Source organism: Vollenhovia emeryi, unplaced genomic scaffold, assembly GCF_000949405.1.
Source record: "Vollenhovia emeryi isolate VEMERY1.0 unplaced genomic scaffold, V.emery_V1.0 DF939136.1, whole genome shotgun sequence".
In the NCBI taxonomy this organism is placed as follows: domain Eukaryota; kingdom Metazoa; phylum Arthropoda; class Insecta; order Hymenoptera; family Formicidae; genus Vollenhovia; species Vollenhovia emeryi.
The window spans coordinates 903986-921884 of record NW_011967230.1 but is presented as its reverse complement, the minus strand read 5'-3'; the positions used below and the strand labels follow the sequence as shown (position 1 = coordinate 921884).

The 17899-nt window shown below is 43.5% G+C and overlaps 1 protein-coding gene across 2 annotated transcripts in view; it reads left to right on the top strand.

The window, feature by feature from the left end:
* LOC105567566 (thrombospondin type-1 domain-containing protein 4-like) overlaps positions 1 to 17899 on the top strand; it is a 104674-nt gene that overhangs the window by 56048 nt on the left and 30727 nt on the right. The window lies entirely within an intron of this gene.

The window sequence follows — 17899 nt, the reverse complement described above, 5'->3', positions numbered from 1 at the left end:
ACACACACACACACACACACACACACACACACACACACACACACACACACACACACACACACACACACACACACACACACACACACACACACACACACACACACACACACACACACACACACACACACACACACACACACACACACACACACACACACACACACACACACACACACACACACACACACACACACACACACACACACACACACACACACACACACACACACACACACACACACACACACACACACACACACACACACACACACACACACACACACACACACACACACACACACACACACACACACACACACACACACACACACACACACACACACACACACACACACGCTACTTTATTTACCTAACAAGACATGGCGGAACTCTTGCCTCACTTTTCATCTCGAAGGTAGCAGCAGTCTCGTAGTATATAGAAGTCTGCGGTCTCGTTATCTCGACTCGCGCGCGTTTAATCAGCGAACCGATCACGCGCACGATTACGCACGCGTGCGGGCACGATCCACGCGCAGTTTTTCACGCCTCCCGACGTATTATCCCGCGTCGGCGTCCCCCGTACGTGACACTCGTAGCCGACGGCGCGCGTAGACCCGGGGAGTCCACAGAGAGACGGGAGTGGTGGAAATTTACGGTCGTTAAACGATGTTCGCCACACCGGCCTCGTGGCTGCGGGGCCGAGCTTGTCGATCTTCCCCCGACAAAGTATACGCATAATCGCCGTTTAAACGTTTACGCGCGAGCGCGCGCGTTTGACTTCTCAACCCGGCGCGCAATTACATCGAATCCTGCGGCTAACAGCGAATCGATCCTTCCGGGCCAGCGCAGATGTCTCTTGCCGGGCGATTTCCTGAAAGGCAACGCCTTTCCGATATTCCCCCCCTCGGCATTCCCGGCGTCTCTCCCGTATTTATTGTGCGTTGCTAATTTAACGTCGGACGTTCCGTTTCTTCGCACGCGCACATTTACAAAGACATTTATATGCGGGCGTTAAATAATCTTTTATTATCAATTGTCCCGACAAGTTTGTACGGTTGACATTTTCATATCTCTCTGATAAAAGATAGACGGTGTATTTCCATTTTACATGCTTTTTATTTTGCACTCGCGTTTCGCTCGCCGAAAGAATCGCTAACGTGTATTGACTCGTTTCGAGTTTGCCCCGTAACAATAAAACCCGTACGAGCGTACCTCCCCGTTCTGGTTATTCCACGACGGGAAATCGCGTCTCTCCACTGTTAACATCACGCACCGATCGTCCCGCGGACAGATTTAATTATTTCGTCGGCAGGAAACAATTAACCGCGAGCGGAAGTTATTATACATACGCGACGGCGCCGACGGCGTAAGAAGATGACGACGACGACGACGACGACGACGACGCGACGTCTCGGCCCGTCCCTACGTTTGCTATGCCGCTCTCGCATCAGGGCCCCCCTTCGTCGGATCGAACACACGACCCACGTATCGCGTACAAGCCATTGTTTCGGCCGGTGGTAGCCGCGTTTAACGAACCGCGAGGCACGTATATACCGGTAAGCTCACGTATACCGTTTGTTCCTGTCCGCCGCAACGACGGAAGCGCGGGTCTTATCGTGACTCTGTTCGATTTCGATCTCGCGTCGTTCGTCGCGGAACCACCGCTCTTATTTTCGAGCCTGCCGTTCTTTTCGTTGCACGGACCATTGTCTATTCCAAGGGGGTAACCACCATAGAACTTATAGACATGGAAGGGGAATAGCATATACTGTCCGTGAGCTGAAACTGTGTCCAACATCTGTGTGACAAGGATAGATAGAGGATGACTTTGGTCGCTTGTGTTAAATCGTGCACACGCGAAAATGCACAATATACGTACACAATCTACAAATACAATCTCGCTTTGGCCACTCGTGCGCAGTTCGAGGAAAAGTCATAGAACGTGACAGAATGATAAAAAGACAGATAGATAAACGAGATAGAAGATAGATTCCTTGTCTCACTTCTTGGACACACTTGTGCGGCTCCTTTTCCCCTTCCATGTGTATAAGTTCTATGGTGACCACTAGCTGAAATGCTTGTCCCACCGATTACACGATTTCATTTGATTTCATACGATTTCATCTGATTACAAATAATCTCATCTAATTGCAAACCATTTTCTTATGTGCACGTTTAAAAATATGTAACGTTGTTAAATCTTAACGAGCTGTTAGATTTCCACAAAATATATTTTTCTTATTTTACCAAGTATTTGCTCGTATTATAGAGATAATTTTAGTTAAGATCGTAGTACTCGGTTACGTGTTTCCTTGCTTCCCACTTTTCCCTCACTAGTCTAGCCGTGGTCTTAACGAAAAGTTACTCTTGTCTCAATATAGTAAGTCAATCTTTTTTAATTCGATGGAGGAGAATAAGAATTACCGATTTTATTTTGATACTGTCTTACTTTTATACTAAATGAAATTGTAGAAATATAAATGCATCAAGAATATTTTTCGTTTCGGTAACAGAAATCCTTTCTGAGGGTGTGTATTCTAAGGGTTTTAATTTCGCGAATTTTTCATAACTCGCTTGCGACAGGGAATTTTGCCTTTGAATTGAAAGTATCTCTGAAACTTTGGATACTGCACTTTTAGAAATTTATAATCTTCCTATTCTTCGCTCCAGCTTTTATCCTTTCAAGAGCTTTCCTTCGAATAAAATATAATTGTCAATCGCTCGTTAAAAGATTTCCGATACTTCAAACGGGAACAACGCGTAGCATTCGAGGAATGCACGTATAGCAACGAGCCCCGCATTCAGCATCGGCCTCTCCATCTCGTGTTTTTCCCTTTCGCCGAACATTTCCATTTTATTCGAAGAAAGAAAGGTGTTGCAGATAAAACTTGATTTTTCCACGAAAGAAATTTCCGCGAATTCAATTCGAAGACTTAAGTCAGTTGGAGTATTTTTCTGAGGTTCAGGCGCATTCTATTTTTATCGCTTCCAGGAATCCGTGCTTCTCTCTCGTTGTCTGTAGAGCTTAACTAATTAGCTATTAGCGAAGTGCGAGCATATCTGACCGTGACCGTTGTCGTCGGTGGCTCATTTCTGAAGAAGCTAAAGCTACTATTAAACGCCAAGTTATGCAACGTCTTCGTTCCTTGAAATTTTATTTTAACTTTTGCGTTACCTTCCACGGAAGTTTCAACCGATACATTCTGCAAGAAGTCCATAAGAGACTACTTTGTGCCATGTCTCAACTTTGAACGTTAAACAACTGAGCAAGTCGACCTAAATTTTCCAAGCAAAAACCGTAAATGAAAAGGATGCTATTTTGTATTCAAAATTTATTTATCTTTCAAAACGGACGGAACCCACGGGTGAAAATATATTGCAAAACTATTTACGGAAGTTATTTATTAAAAAAAATGTCCAAGGTAACTTTTATCCGTAGTGTCGGATTTCTTAGCTGAAATATATCTTAACCCTGTCAAGAATCGCGTATTGCGAACTCGAGGCGTGTAAATCGCGGGGGAGGAATTTTTCATCTCTCGTGGAAGAGGTCTGAGTACATTCTTCGCCACTCGACGGCGGATTTTTTCCCGGTTTTGATATTGTAATGCGCGCGTCTCTACGCCGAACGCATACCGGCGCATTGTAACAGGGCGCCGTTGTTGAGCCGAAGAGAGGGAGAGTTTAAGTGTCGAAGCTCGTACGAGAGGCTCTCGCAGGGCCTTAATAGATTCAACGCGAAACGCCGATTTCCTCGGCAGACTCGCTCGACTTCCCGCCGGACGCGCGCGCATTCCCATTTTCCTCGCGCTATTACTCGCGGCGAGGAGGGCCCTTCGAGCGCACGTCGAAGCGATTTTCCGCCCCGGGAACGCAGCCCCCTTTCTCCTCCCGCCCCTTTTAGCTTTTGTTCCCGCAAAGAGATCGGCGCGCCGTAAATCGCGATCCCTCGCTTTAAAACGGCGCGCGTTTGCCGACCAAACGCGCGTGTTTTCTTCTCTCGTCGGCCGTTATTGACACGACGGACAACACCGGCTTTGTACATACTGTGCCCGCCCGTGTACCCTGCGGATTTGTTTGCCCGCGGCACACAGCCGCGGCCTAATGCATCCTCCGGTCTCCACCCCGCCGAGGCGATGCCACGCCGCGCGCATCACTCGATTTCCGGGCGGTCAGTTTGATTCGCACGGACGTGAAAACGCAACGGTGCGACGATCGATAGGCTTCGTCCCGCGCCGCCTCCTCGCGCTCCCTCATTTTGCACGCGCGACGCAGCCGCGCGCATAAGAAAGCTCTCGATATCACGGAAGCGGGACAATCGACTTGTTCATACGACCTCTCGTCGTGATAAAACACTCGCGCGATAAATCACTCGTCTTTTTCCTAACGTTCTCCATCGTGAGAGCCGCCGCACGGAGTGACGAAACGCGGAGCCCGGTTGCGGGCTCGAAGTCAGTTTTAGCTGCCGATAAATCGCCCGGCTGGAGAACGAAAGGTCGCTCGGGAGGAAAACTCGCGAGAGATTCTTTTTGTTATTCCCCCGACTCGGAATCCTCGTTCCAGGAGGAATTGCTGGATTTCACGGGCGTCACCATCGGCGGGTCGGGCGAAGCCGTACGCCACCCCGGCGCGCAAGGATCGTCGTGCATCGCGTCTCGCGTGCGAGAGCGCACCCATGTACCGTGCACACACGTCCCGTTGACGGAACCGGGAACCTTGAAGGCGGCCGCGAGAGCCACGGACCGGTTCTTAATAATTAACATATGCAACGTTAATTTTACGGAATTATAATTTCACGTCACTCGGTACGCGCGGCCCCGATCCGGGCCGTATAATGCGCCGGACGAGCGTGGAGATGCCGAAGAGGGAAGAGGAGGCGAAAGCCGGGAAGGTCGGCGGTATCTCTCTTTCTCTCTCTCTTTCTCTCTCTCTCTCTCTCTCTGCTACTGGATGCACGGAAGGTGCACTCGCGATCGTACCGCGCCGCCTTTCCCGCATCTGCTCCGCGGGAGATTAATCGCGGCGATCGTGCCGATTACCGCATGCTTTAATCGTCACCGTCGGCGCGGTGAAATTATAATAGCGAACCGCCCCGTCTTCTTCTTTGCGCTACTGTTATTGGACGTCTCGATTTCTTTTATCGCGCGACGACCAAGTACTCGAAAGTAATAGAGTTTCTCGCGTTATCTTTGCGAGTTAGAAAAGTCTAACTACATTGCATCTTACCCGGTAAACACACAATATCCCCAGACGAAATTTCGGTTCTATTTTGACACATTTAAGGCTAATTTACACCTACTTAGCTGATCTATACTTAGCTGACCTACATAGACTACCAATAACCTACTTTGATGACATATTTTTTACTTCCCCCTTGAATCTTTAATTCTAAACATTTACTTTAGTTCCTACTTAAAAGGACCCACTTTAATGCTAAATTGGCAAAAGTAGAAATCTCCGACACTATCAGTTTTTAAGTAGGAGTAAATTTTGTACTTGCAGTTCGACCTCTTATACTGTCTTAGGTCCTACTTTTATAATAGAATTAAATGTTCAACATAGGGCCAAAATTTCGACTCGAGATGTTAAACGTTTATTAAATTTCAGAAGACGTAAAACTTTGCAGTATATGTGATCACAGTATTTTTGCGTTACTTTACATTATTTTATATTTACATATTTTCTATTAAAAAAGAAGTTTTGTGTGCAACACTGATGAAATGTTATATATAGTAGTAATACCACACCGTACAATTATTTAGTGATTTCTAAAAAGCCTGAACTAACGATGGAAATAATTTGAAAGATTCGTAATGCGAGAAATATTCTGTGACACACGCCTTTGTGCGGCACGACATGTGCGCAGCAGTGGATTTAATTATCTTCGACGTACACAAAGCGCATTTCGGCTGCTTTATGACGAAATGTCGCGTCGCATATTTCTAAAATTGAAAACAGCATCGACGAACTTTTCCTTGGGAAATATCAAACATTTTTTTTATGGCTTTGCCTCTGTAGTATTAACTGGCGGATTGAATCCGAGCTTTATTGCAAGCCGTGCAATGGAAGCAGGGCGGGTGACGAGCTCTTTCTGGTATTCACTCGCGTTGGCCATTTATTGTCAAGCAATTAGTATAAACGATAATATAAATTATATTTTACTGCAATTACTTGTGATATCAAATGTACAACTCTATACGGTTTTATTCAAATTAGTATTTGTATTGATAGTCTAGCAATTGTAATTTGATATCACAATCACAAAAATGAATTAAACCAGAAATGAAAACTGCTTATACATATATGCATGGCGTTTTATTTTATCTCCGATAAAAGCGATGTGAATATTTAACCGCATATGTTTGCATTTCTCTCTCTCGTTATTTGTATTAATATTAAAATTTTATCATTTTACAATTCGTTGTAATAGAGCAGTACAATTTTGCGCGGATATATTTTAGATATTTCAGTATTGGTTATCGTTCGCGTATAAAGCGTAAATGTCGTTTTGTCAATTCGAACCGTTTCCCTCCGCGCTGCTTTTAATTTTACCGAGCTAATCAATTTTAATTATCGTCTTTGCACCGAGGTGTAAATCGATTATTAGATATATTTTGAATTAAATTCTCCATCGTCTCGCACAATGAACGCGGAAATATAATGGACTGACTGTGTCGTACGGTAAGTCATTAAATGCTTCCGTCGATCATTATCGATTCACAGCAGCTCCTTTCTTGCTCGCTAATCAGCCACGAGTCCCGTGTCGAGAGACGAGAAGTACCTAATAGAATGTAAGAGACTTCGGTCTCGGTGCCGGTCGCCTCGTTGTTGTCGAGCGCAATCGGATGATCTATGCGTGACTGCCTCCAGCACGGAGGAATCTTAATTCGATGGATCCCAATATTAATAAGTCGCCGACGACTTGGCCGATCCCGGGAGTTCGCGGCGATGATGCCCGTGAATTACGCGTGAGTAATGCACGATGATGCAACGCATGCGGCAATGACTTGCGCGCCCAACGACCGGGACGATTTTTAATAATTCAATCGTAGAGATGAATAATCCAGCGGCGTGAGACTGGAACACTTCAGCGTAGTTAATTATTGAGGGTCTTAACCCTTTCGTGGTGGAATGATATATTAAGGTGATGCATTGGTCACTGATTGTGCGCCGAGTTAGGTGGGGATGTTACTTTCTTTTCAGTATTTCTCAGAACGCACGCTTTCTCATAAATCTTTTTACCTCTCGAAAGCATATTAGATGATATTTGCAAAATATTTTTACAACCATTAATCACAGCATTTCCCGAGTTGAAATTTTGGTACTAGTTTGACACTTTTAAGAATAATTTATACCTACTTAGCTGACCTATACACCTACATAGGCCAGCGATAACCTACTTTGATGACATTATATTTTTTACTCCTCCCTTGAATCTTTAATTCTAAAAATTTACTTTAGCTTCTACTTTAATGCTAAATTGGCAAAAGTAAAAATTTCCGACACTATCAGTTTTTAAGTAGGAGTAAATTTTGTACTTGCAGTTCGACCACTTTTACTGTCTCAGGTCCTACTATACTATAATAGAATTAAAGGTTCAAATTAGGGCCAAAATTTCGACTCGGGTTAAGTGCAACGATTGAGATTGACAATCGAATACTACTCTCTAAAAGTCAGTCGGTGCATTGTCACTGAAAACTCACTGAATAATTCCACTGCCATACTTATAACTGTGAGTCAGTGAATATTCACTGTTTTCAGTGATAATCCACTGATTGACTTTTAGAGAGTATCAGCTATTCAATATTATTTTTCTATCGGGCATAAATTCATAACATTAGATTTTTCGAGAGAATACCGAAATAAAAAAAAAAGAAATATTAGATATTAAATGTGAAATGTTTTGGACCAGATATGAAATAATATTACAAAAATATTTACAGTAACATAATTCAATGCTGATTGCGACGAAACATATGCAGCAATAAAAATAAGAAATATATATATTGCGCGATTATAAAAATATGACTTCCGAAATTCGTTTATAAATCATATCATATTAGCATGATAAAGACGTAATGTAACGGGGAATTTATCCCGCGGTTTCGGTTAATGCAACATTTTAAACTGGCCAATATAACATACTGCTTCGAGGCTCGCAATTAATTCCTTGTGTAATTGATATACGAATCTGAAACCTCTCTCACGCGATATTTTGCTTCGCAGTGCTTTACTTCACTTCTCCGAAACGGTAAATGCAACGTGTTTGTTCCATATAGTGAAGCGGCGGTACATGCAAATTTTTACCGCATATTATTTAATATCATAATAAATTGTTTGCAATAAAGCCTTCGGTTTACATTCAAAATTACATTGCATGACGGCGATATAACTCAACGTAGTCCGTTCTCCTCGTTACGAAGTTTTGCGAATAAGCTTCACATTATTTTGCGAACCGTAAGTAGTAACTTGAGCGAAATTTATTTTTCCGACTTTGTTTTTTGTAGAAGCATGTCGCAAGAGTTAGTGAAAGTCGCGCGCTCGACTTTCGAGTAAGCTTCTTCAGGTGTTTACGATATTCGTAAAAGGCAAAAGTGCACGAGGGTGTTCGTGCATATACGCGCGCGGTTATTAATAGAAACGTGGGAGGATGCGAGAACACGCGACGTATGTCGAATAACGAATGATTCGCGACATCCCTTTCATCTGACAACGCGCATGAATATGTAGTTCGGACGGTGACACGGGCAGAAACATTTTGTCCATTAAAGGTTTTTTCGCTAGCGCTGTGCTCTCACGAGCTGCTCAGGAGTCCGCCAAAATATTCGAGGTCTAGAAACGAATGCAATGCATAAGAGAGAGAGAGAGAGCGATCACAAAATCGGGGATTATTTAATCAAACGTATGCAAATCGTAACATTCTAGATAGAAACGTGTCGTTAAACCTAATAGGTCAACGAAATACTGGGAGGATATTATCAATAAGATTCTTGTCGATGATTTCAATGCGCGAAAATTGCTTATTGACATTTAAGTAAGTCTTCTGAAGTGTTTTGGAAAAAATTGAATACATCCGACTTGCGAATGACTTAGGATCTAGTCTGTAGATCCCAAGCTGAATCGCTAAATCCCGACTTCGCTCAGGAAATCGTCGTGAGTCACTTGAATGACTTGGACTCCTCCGAAGGACTCGTCTCGACTTCCCTGCTGGATCCGTTCGACCTCTTGACATCCGCGTTCCCCGACCAGCTTAACGTTTTTTTACCTTATCAACAGGCGTCTTGGCCTTCTGACATTTGCGATCAAACCTTCGATAGGATCGCATAATCTGTTGACGTGCAAAAATCGAGTGTTGCGCTCGCGCGATGCAATAGACTGCTGCGATTCATAACTTCGCGCAGGTATTATTTCGTGTAGGTACATTATTAATTTAAACGCTACATGATCTTAGAGTTTCATTATAAATGTATTTCAAGGATTTAGTTCCTCGTTTTTTAATTTATCCTTTTTAATACGGTTAGAGTTTTACTCGCGTAAGAGAAGAATTGTCGAAAAGAATTGTCGAAAAGAAAAAATTTATTTAACTATTATTTGAGATATTTAATAGTTATATAACAGATTTCGTAGATTTAAACAGGGCGATCGACATTTTCATTTTAAAATCAATGTTCCTTTTCTTACGTTATTGCGTAATTTTTCCACGTTTCTGATACTCTACTTAAAAAGAGACGCGTTCAATTTGAATATTTCGTTTAACGTCTACTGCCAAGTTCGATGACTGAAATTAATTCACGATCGGCTACTATTTCTGCGGCACGAGAAAACCTTCGGCTCAATCTTAGACGTTTCCCTTCTCCCTCCTCCATTATCACTGGTCCTGTCCATGCTCGACCATATCCGGCCCCCAAAAACTGACCCAGATCACACGTGTGGTCACGCGTTGATCCACTCGATCCTAAGCCCAGGCGTATCCCCTCGTCCCTCGCCCCGGCCGTCGCTCGACCCGAGTCAGCCACCCGGCTCGGCTTGACTTGGGTGTATTGGGTTTCACGTGGAGTTACACGTACGCGCAGTCGTGCGTGCAGCTAACAAGACTCTTCAACGTAGATGGCCCGTCTTCATGTAGGTAGGCATACCGCCCGCGGGCGATTCGCGCTAATTTTACTTCCCACCGCGCCCCGCCGCCCGCGGATGACCGGCCGGTTTTCCGAACGTTTTTGCCACCGTGTGTATTACACGTCGATACCGGACCCCCATCTATTTTCACGATCAGCGCGTCTAATTCGCGTCTGCAAAATCGTGCGGCGCCCCACGGACATGGTAGGTTCCTTAGATATGCATCGCTCGCTTAGGAGGAGATTGATTCGGCGAACCGCTTCACTTCTGACGAGCGAAAATGGTGTGCAGAGTTTTCTTTTTAATTATATTAACGATCTAACGAAGAGCTGAGCGAATTTTCCTTATTGTTATTTTATTTTATACTATGTCGTCCATCTTTATTTACGGACATTGTCTGTCTGTAAATAACGCGCAGAAATGAAATTCCATTATATCAGTCAGGATTAAAGAGACGGAGCATTTTTATTTTCTTTTAAAATCGATAATTTTTCAATTTAAATGGTCGAGTTGCGCAACTCAACAAATTTAAATTGAAAAATGATCGATTGTAACTGTGTAGTTACAATTATATAATATAAAACTTTGAATAATGAATCTTGACAAATAGATTTAATATCGTCAGTAGTTTAAAATCAATGATATGGAATTTTTAAACGAACCTACACTGGCCAACATTTTTAGTAAAAAGAAACACTACAACGTTTCGGTCCTGGACTTGAACCGTTTTCAAGTAATCTGTTCACACAATTATTAGTGATCTCTGGTTCAATTTGATCTCTTGTCACTCCAACACACGTCGCTTGACACTTTTATTCGCGTGTTTGACAATTAACGATGCAACTTCAATCGACTTTGCACTCTTCAACCAAAGAGTGCAATCATTTTTTACTAATATCTTACTGTTAAGTAATATTGGCCAAACAAATGATATGAGATCATTAATAATTGTGTGAACAGATTACTCGAAAAGGGTCCAAATCCGGTACCGAAACGCCGTAGTGTTTTTTAAAAATAAACACATTGGCCAGTGTAGGTCTTTTAAAAATTACATATCATTAATGAATCTTGAGTTGTTGAGCGTATAATGTTGTAAATCTTTGTATGAAGCCGTACACATAATAACGTTCTAGCTTTAAATTGAACGTTAACGTTTGGCGAAATCTAAAACTTCACTCTCGTGATTCTATGGAACCGTTCACTTCCGAATTTTCATATATTTTTTTTATTCGAATCGTTTAATTTCTACTTAATCGCCAACGATCTTTGCTGTCTTGCCACGAGCTTAATGGGCAATTATCGTCCCAATATCCGCGTTCTCCGAATATCTGGATAATAACGGTCCCACAGCCGACAATGTTGCGCCGGTGACGTTACGTCACCTAAATGGCGGTCGCGTTGTTAATCTAACACCCGCGTGGCGATCTCGAAATACGAGCGAAAAGAACCTCTGATCGAACAGTTAACGCGGATAAGAGGCATTGAAACGGGGTCACGAAACACCTTTGGCAGACGGCGGTATCTCGCATACACGTTCGATAATGAGCGAAGTAACGACTAGTTAGCGACCGTGTTACTTTAATTGCTATATCACATTGCGCGGCGTGGCGGCGTAAATTTAAACAGATGCGACGCAACAATATGAAGCCGCCGATAGTGCCTTTATCGCGCGATCGAAAGGCATTTGAATGTTTTACGTGTACCTCTACGAAATTGGTTTCTAACGGTGTTCCCTTCGCCTCAAAATTGGACTCGCTTCGCTTGGAAGTGGATCGATAATTTTGCAATTGTCGACAATGGAGTATATCCACGTATTATCTTCGGTTTAATCGTTACTATTGGTTCGCTACCTAGAGACGTGCGAATCAAAGATGTTTGTCGAATCGAATTAAATTGAATTAAATGTAGTTTTTAAATAATTAATTAATTAACGATATAATTAGATGAAATTTCCACACGTAGATACAATAAGAGAACAATTTGATATGGAAAAATAATATTGATTATCTGTGTAATAAAAATTTATTCTAAGATAAGACACGCACTTAAATATTTAATATAAAAACAATAAAATATCTATGTAACAATTCAATGCCACAACTGAAACAATTACGCGTCACGAATCATAGATCGATTATTAAAATACTCTAACGTGGTATTCAATAACATAATAATTATATAGCGATTAAATATAAAATAATGTTTTCAACAGTGTAGGAAAATTGTTAACCAACACAACCGGCAGTTTTAATTAGAGAAAATTTATTGTGAAAAATAATGTTTTTATTATCAATATTCTTTGGTTCGAATCCAAAAGCAAGAGCTAATCGCATTCTATTGCCACTAAGCCGCTGAGTGAGTCGATTGTGGTACTGAATGCACCCATTGAATATGCCTATTAACATGACCGCACTGTTTTGCTTATTAGCGGGAAATGTGATTTTACAAGATCGACAATATATTTATATAATTCGTATTTGCGAATACTTGGCATAATTGCTCCCTTTGTCGATTGATGGTGCAAAAAGAGAGTCCGTATATGATACCGAATATCAATATATCGAGATGTAACTTGATATTGAAAAAAATACAGTATACCGATGGCATCAATATACCGTAAGCATTACCGTCCTCCGCACGCGGAAGGCACCTTCAGGCGATGTTCTCGAACGATATAACGAGGCTCCGGTCGACAATCGGTCCTTCGAAAGTGGAAGGTAAATACCGAAGGGAGGAGAGCTTGCCGCGACAACAATAACAGCAGCAGCAATACGGAGCCACCTCGGTTATCGGAAACTGGCGCCGAGTGCCTCTTGGCAACTGCATCGGCAACGCATCTCACCCCGAGTGCACCCGCGTGCGATATCGGCTACACGCGAGGCATGTTACGTGCGTAAAGCTCGGTTTATAGTTTCGGAAATGCCTCGTCAGTGGTATTGGAAATATCTCACGTAGGCTCTGACTGCACTAGCAATGATTTATAATATGATATATATATAATATATATATATAGAGAGAGAGAGAATCCGTTTTTGGGAATTTATCGTTGTAGTAGAAGTTAATAGCGCTATTTTTAGATCAACATTCTGTTTGTTAAATTGATCCGCAAGTTCTATCTAATCTCGACATAGTCACATTATTTTTCGTGATTCATTCTAAATAAATGTGGAGCAGTGCAAGCTCCTTATGTGTTTTTGTACGAGGCGGTTATATTTCGAGTTTTCGCGTCATTCAATCACCGTCTGCGCTTTCGAACGAAAAACTGTTTTTTTTCCCGATTTATTTATAAATTCACATAAAAGGTCCTCAGTGAAATAAAAACGTCAGCGAGGTAAAAATATCAGGCGCTATCCTCTTATCGTATTTCATCCGAATCGGAGTGTATTTCTACGAAGAAATTTCTCGAGAGCGCTGCTAATTGCCTCCATTGGCGCGGCTGTTTATTTTCCCCGTTAGACTACAGTAAAATACTAGTGACGTTTAACGATGGGCGGCCCCGCTTGAACGGGAGCTTGGGCGAAATCGGGAGGAGGATTAAGCCGTGCGCGCTTAGAATGGAGCCCGAGAGAGCTGTCGTCGTGGCCCAGTAGTGGAAATCCTCCTTAAGCCGATCGAGGTGCTCCAGTATCATTAGAGGAGCCATTCGAGACTCGGCACATACGTTCCCCTTTGTCCTCGTCTCCTCGTCCCACGGCGACTTCTCGTCGGCAAAGGGTACGGTCCTCGTGCCGGAGACAATGCTCCGGCGCGGTATCGTGCATCATATTTCACGGCCATTCCTTTTTGCGTCCGCTGCGCGCCTTCGCTCCGCTCCGCTTCGAGGCCCGATGGCGAAAACTCTCTCTCTCTCTCTCTCCCCTCGAGGGACCACCGTGGATACCGAATTTGCGGCCCTCCCGCGACGTCGGACGTCGACGGTTACGTTCGCCCGTCTTCCTCCTTCCGCGTCTCCTCGTTCTGCCACGTCGGATTGATTTAGCCTCGCGAATGTTTCACCCTCGGGACGTGCAACCTCGATGGAGAGACGACGACTTGAGGTACCGAAAGCTCATTAAAGGATATTTAATGATATTGGTTCAGTATGCGTTTTGGCTCGAACGTTATCTCATAAATTTAAGTGGCTTTTATTTCGATTATTTTTATTTTAATTAGTTTAAGGGAAAGTTACGTATCTTTAGATCTTATTAAATGACAAGTTTATTCATAGTTCTATTATTGCCTCTATTTGCAGCTCTGTTTTCTTAGAATTCCGGCTGAATTAAATTGTAGGCGTAAGAATTCTATCGATGAGAAAAATGCCGGGGGAATTAAACGACTAAATTTTTTTTAAAACAAACTAGAGAAAGATTGCGAAGAGAACTCCGAGGGAAAGAGTTCTCCGGACGTCTGCCAGACACACAGCACGATTGGAAGCTATTTATCGAGCGTGTGCCATACGATTTTATTTGGACTTAACGTTGCGTCGTCTTTGTAACAGTTTAAGATTGCCGAGTCGCAATTCCAACTTCGAGATATCGTACTTACGCGACGTAGGCGCAGCGGCACATAACTTTTATTCGGCGGGCGCAGGGACCGGCGTAATTTTTACGATCCGCCGTAATTGCGGGGCAAGTGCCGTTTATTTGTAATACCGGCGTAAAAGTTACAATGTGCAGCCACGCGGCGAGAGCTGTATTAATATATGGCCACCGTTAAACCTGTCACACGACCCGCAATTGTTCCGTCTGAGCACGTACCATTAGATGAGAATTTGTTCATCGGCCGTATAATACGATAATTTCATGATGCTATTGCGATAACAATGTCGCGCAACGATCCCTATTGATTTCGTCGGATTGCGGCGCAGTAGGGCGCATTTCTTTCGAGCGTAAAGACGATGATAACAGATCGCTCAAGTAATTTCTATACGCGAGTCGTCTACAAGTCGAATCGCTCTGCCATTTTATTTCGCTTACAAATATATTTATATTCTCCAGAGCTAAAATTGTATAATCCGCTATTTCAACTTATGCTAGTGCCAAGAGTCCAGGAAAGTCCCCTGGAGCGTGCAAACAACATAAAAAAAAGATAGAGAGATTAAAGAGTGAGCAAGAAAACATCAATTATATCCTTTTTAACACTGCGTTACGTTTTAAAGGGATGCCGGAGTGATTCTGCATCTTTTGCACTTTTTGCATCTAGAGCTGTCAGTTGATGAAAACATTTGTGTAATACACAAATAATTATAAAGCGTACAGATCGAAAGTGTTCCACTATTCGCGGACTAAATCAGAGAACAGCATCTAAACTTAATTTCAACGATACCATGCTATTCTCTGATTTAGTCCGAATAGTGGAACACTGTCGGCTTGTACACAAAAGCCATATAATTTGTATATTACACAAACGTTTTCACGAATTGACAGTTCTCGGAGCAAAATGTGGCAAAAGTGCAGAATCACTCCAGCATCCCCTTAATTAGACGAGGCAATAAGTGAATCATAATAACAAGAGAAACAATTTTATAACATGCAAATTCTTTTATCATTTCTCACAGTTGCACAAGAATGCAACTGAATTTTCCTACGTTGCACATTTCCATGAACTCTTTCACAAACGAGAAAAGTATAGTAAAATCACTATTACACGTCCATATTGATACAATATCACAGCAATTTTTGTTGTTGCTTTACGCTCGCTTGTAATTCGAGCTATCGCTCTGACCGACTTTCGATCCGCGGAATTGCCAGAGATCCGCGGAAGTGGAAGATGCGCCGCTCGCGTTTAAGCGTTGCGGCGCTAATAATTTCGCTCTAGCGGCAAAAACCGACTCCGGTATTCCCCATTGAGTCCCCCTTGACTTTATGGTGGCGTATCTGGCCGCGATTGACGTCCCGCGGTCGCCTTCAATAGGAGGATTCTGGCCGGGTTTTGTAAAGCCAGCCGCGGGCACGGCTTCTTGCCGATCGATTTTTCGCATTCCTACGCCATTGAGTACAAGACCGGCATTGTTTGTTGTAAGTGCGAGATACGCCGCGACGGGCTGCATGATAGGGGGAAGTCGTAACGGGTCGCGGATACGGCTCGCAGTTGTTCGTACTTCGTAGGCGCTTGTTGGCGAGATCGATCGCCGATGCTTCGGCGAGAGCGTATTTGCATTGTGAGCTGCGCCGTGAAACGCGATCCGCGATCGCATTGTTGCTGATAAGTGCGGAATCTCTATTGGCGTACTTGAAGCGGTACGGAGAAAAAGACTGATACGGAAGCAAATTGATACAGAGAATTCAAGATGTCAATTAAGTCGGAAGGAGCTAGATAATATCTTTGCTTTACATCTGCGAGGGAATACATGAATGTAAATGTCATCTATCCCCTTTGAGGATTGAGATGTATACGTAATTTACTTTATCCAGAGCTAAAATTGTATAATCCGCTATTTCAATTTTTATCTTATGCTAGTGCCAAGAGTCCAGGAAAGTACCCCGAAGCGTTCAAACGATACAAAAAAATAGAGAGATTAAAGAGCGAGCGAGAGAACAGAAAAACATTTAAGACGAGAGAAAAATAAAATAGTAAAAAGAGGGGAGAGAGATAATAACGTGTTTTTATCTTGCTATCATTTCTTCTTAGTAAACGATTTATCTCTAGTCTTCTTACGTTCAATTATTTTATACAAAATATAACGTCGATGTTATCTAATGTACGTATAAGCTACTTGGCCAGCGTCGGATAGAAAGGTGACTCGAGGAAAATGATTTTCCGGTGCAGGTTCTCCGGATAAGATAATCGAAAGCGGACTCGACGGCGAGCCGCATCGCCGAGGAGCGACGCGTAACGAGCGGACGGCGCGCGGGTCTCGACAAAAATCAGACTTGCTCGTTCTCAATCCGGCTGCGATCTCCCGCGCGATCCTCTCGCTGCGAGAGGTCCCGGAGCGGACGGATACCGGGGCCGTGTTGGGCGTCGCGCGGGCGAGCGCGCCACGTCGCAACGCCACGGGCGCGCGGTGCATCGCGAAGCGCATGCCGTCCCTCGTGCGCGTCGCGTGTCTGGATACAGTCGAGATAGGGCGTTTTTCTGATTTCGCGTACGTACGCACGCACGACCGCATCGTGCGCTACCGATTGCAACAGCGACGGGCCGGGCGGTCCCCCCCTCCCCTTCGCACTCCTCACCGCGCGTCGGAGTTTCCTCCCCGCTTCCACCCGCGCGCCGGCGGGATCTAATGATTAATTAAGCTTTCCGAGAAAACGCAACAAGTGAAACGTTATTAACGCTCGTGGTGGCACAGTTTACCCGGATCAGCAGCGGTCGGGGTCCCTCCCCTTCGCCCCTTTGTGTGCGATCTGCTAGCTCGTACGCACTTCCTGCTCCCGCGAGTACCTTGAGACTTTAACTCGATTGCTACAATAAGAAGTGAAACTGGACCGATATGAATCTAACAATTAATTAGAGGAAATGCCACCCTCGGTCAGGCTGAATCTTGGTGGCCCGACGATAATATTTCTGTGTGAATTCTCGTATACTTGTTCCGACGTAAACTGCGCGCCGATTGTCACACAGATTGCTGGAACAGTAAATCTACATACTTAAATCCATCATCGATTTAACTTTTTGGCGTTGATGAAAAGCATGCAAAATTTGTATATAAGAAATGCCACTATCAGGCTGCCAAGATTCAACCCGACCGAAAATGGCACATTTCCTAATTAAATTTTCGATTGATACGAATCGAACGGAGCAAATAATTTGACTTTGGTCGAAATCTCTTTTAATTATTTCTAACGGAGACAAATTAAAGATGACA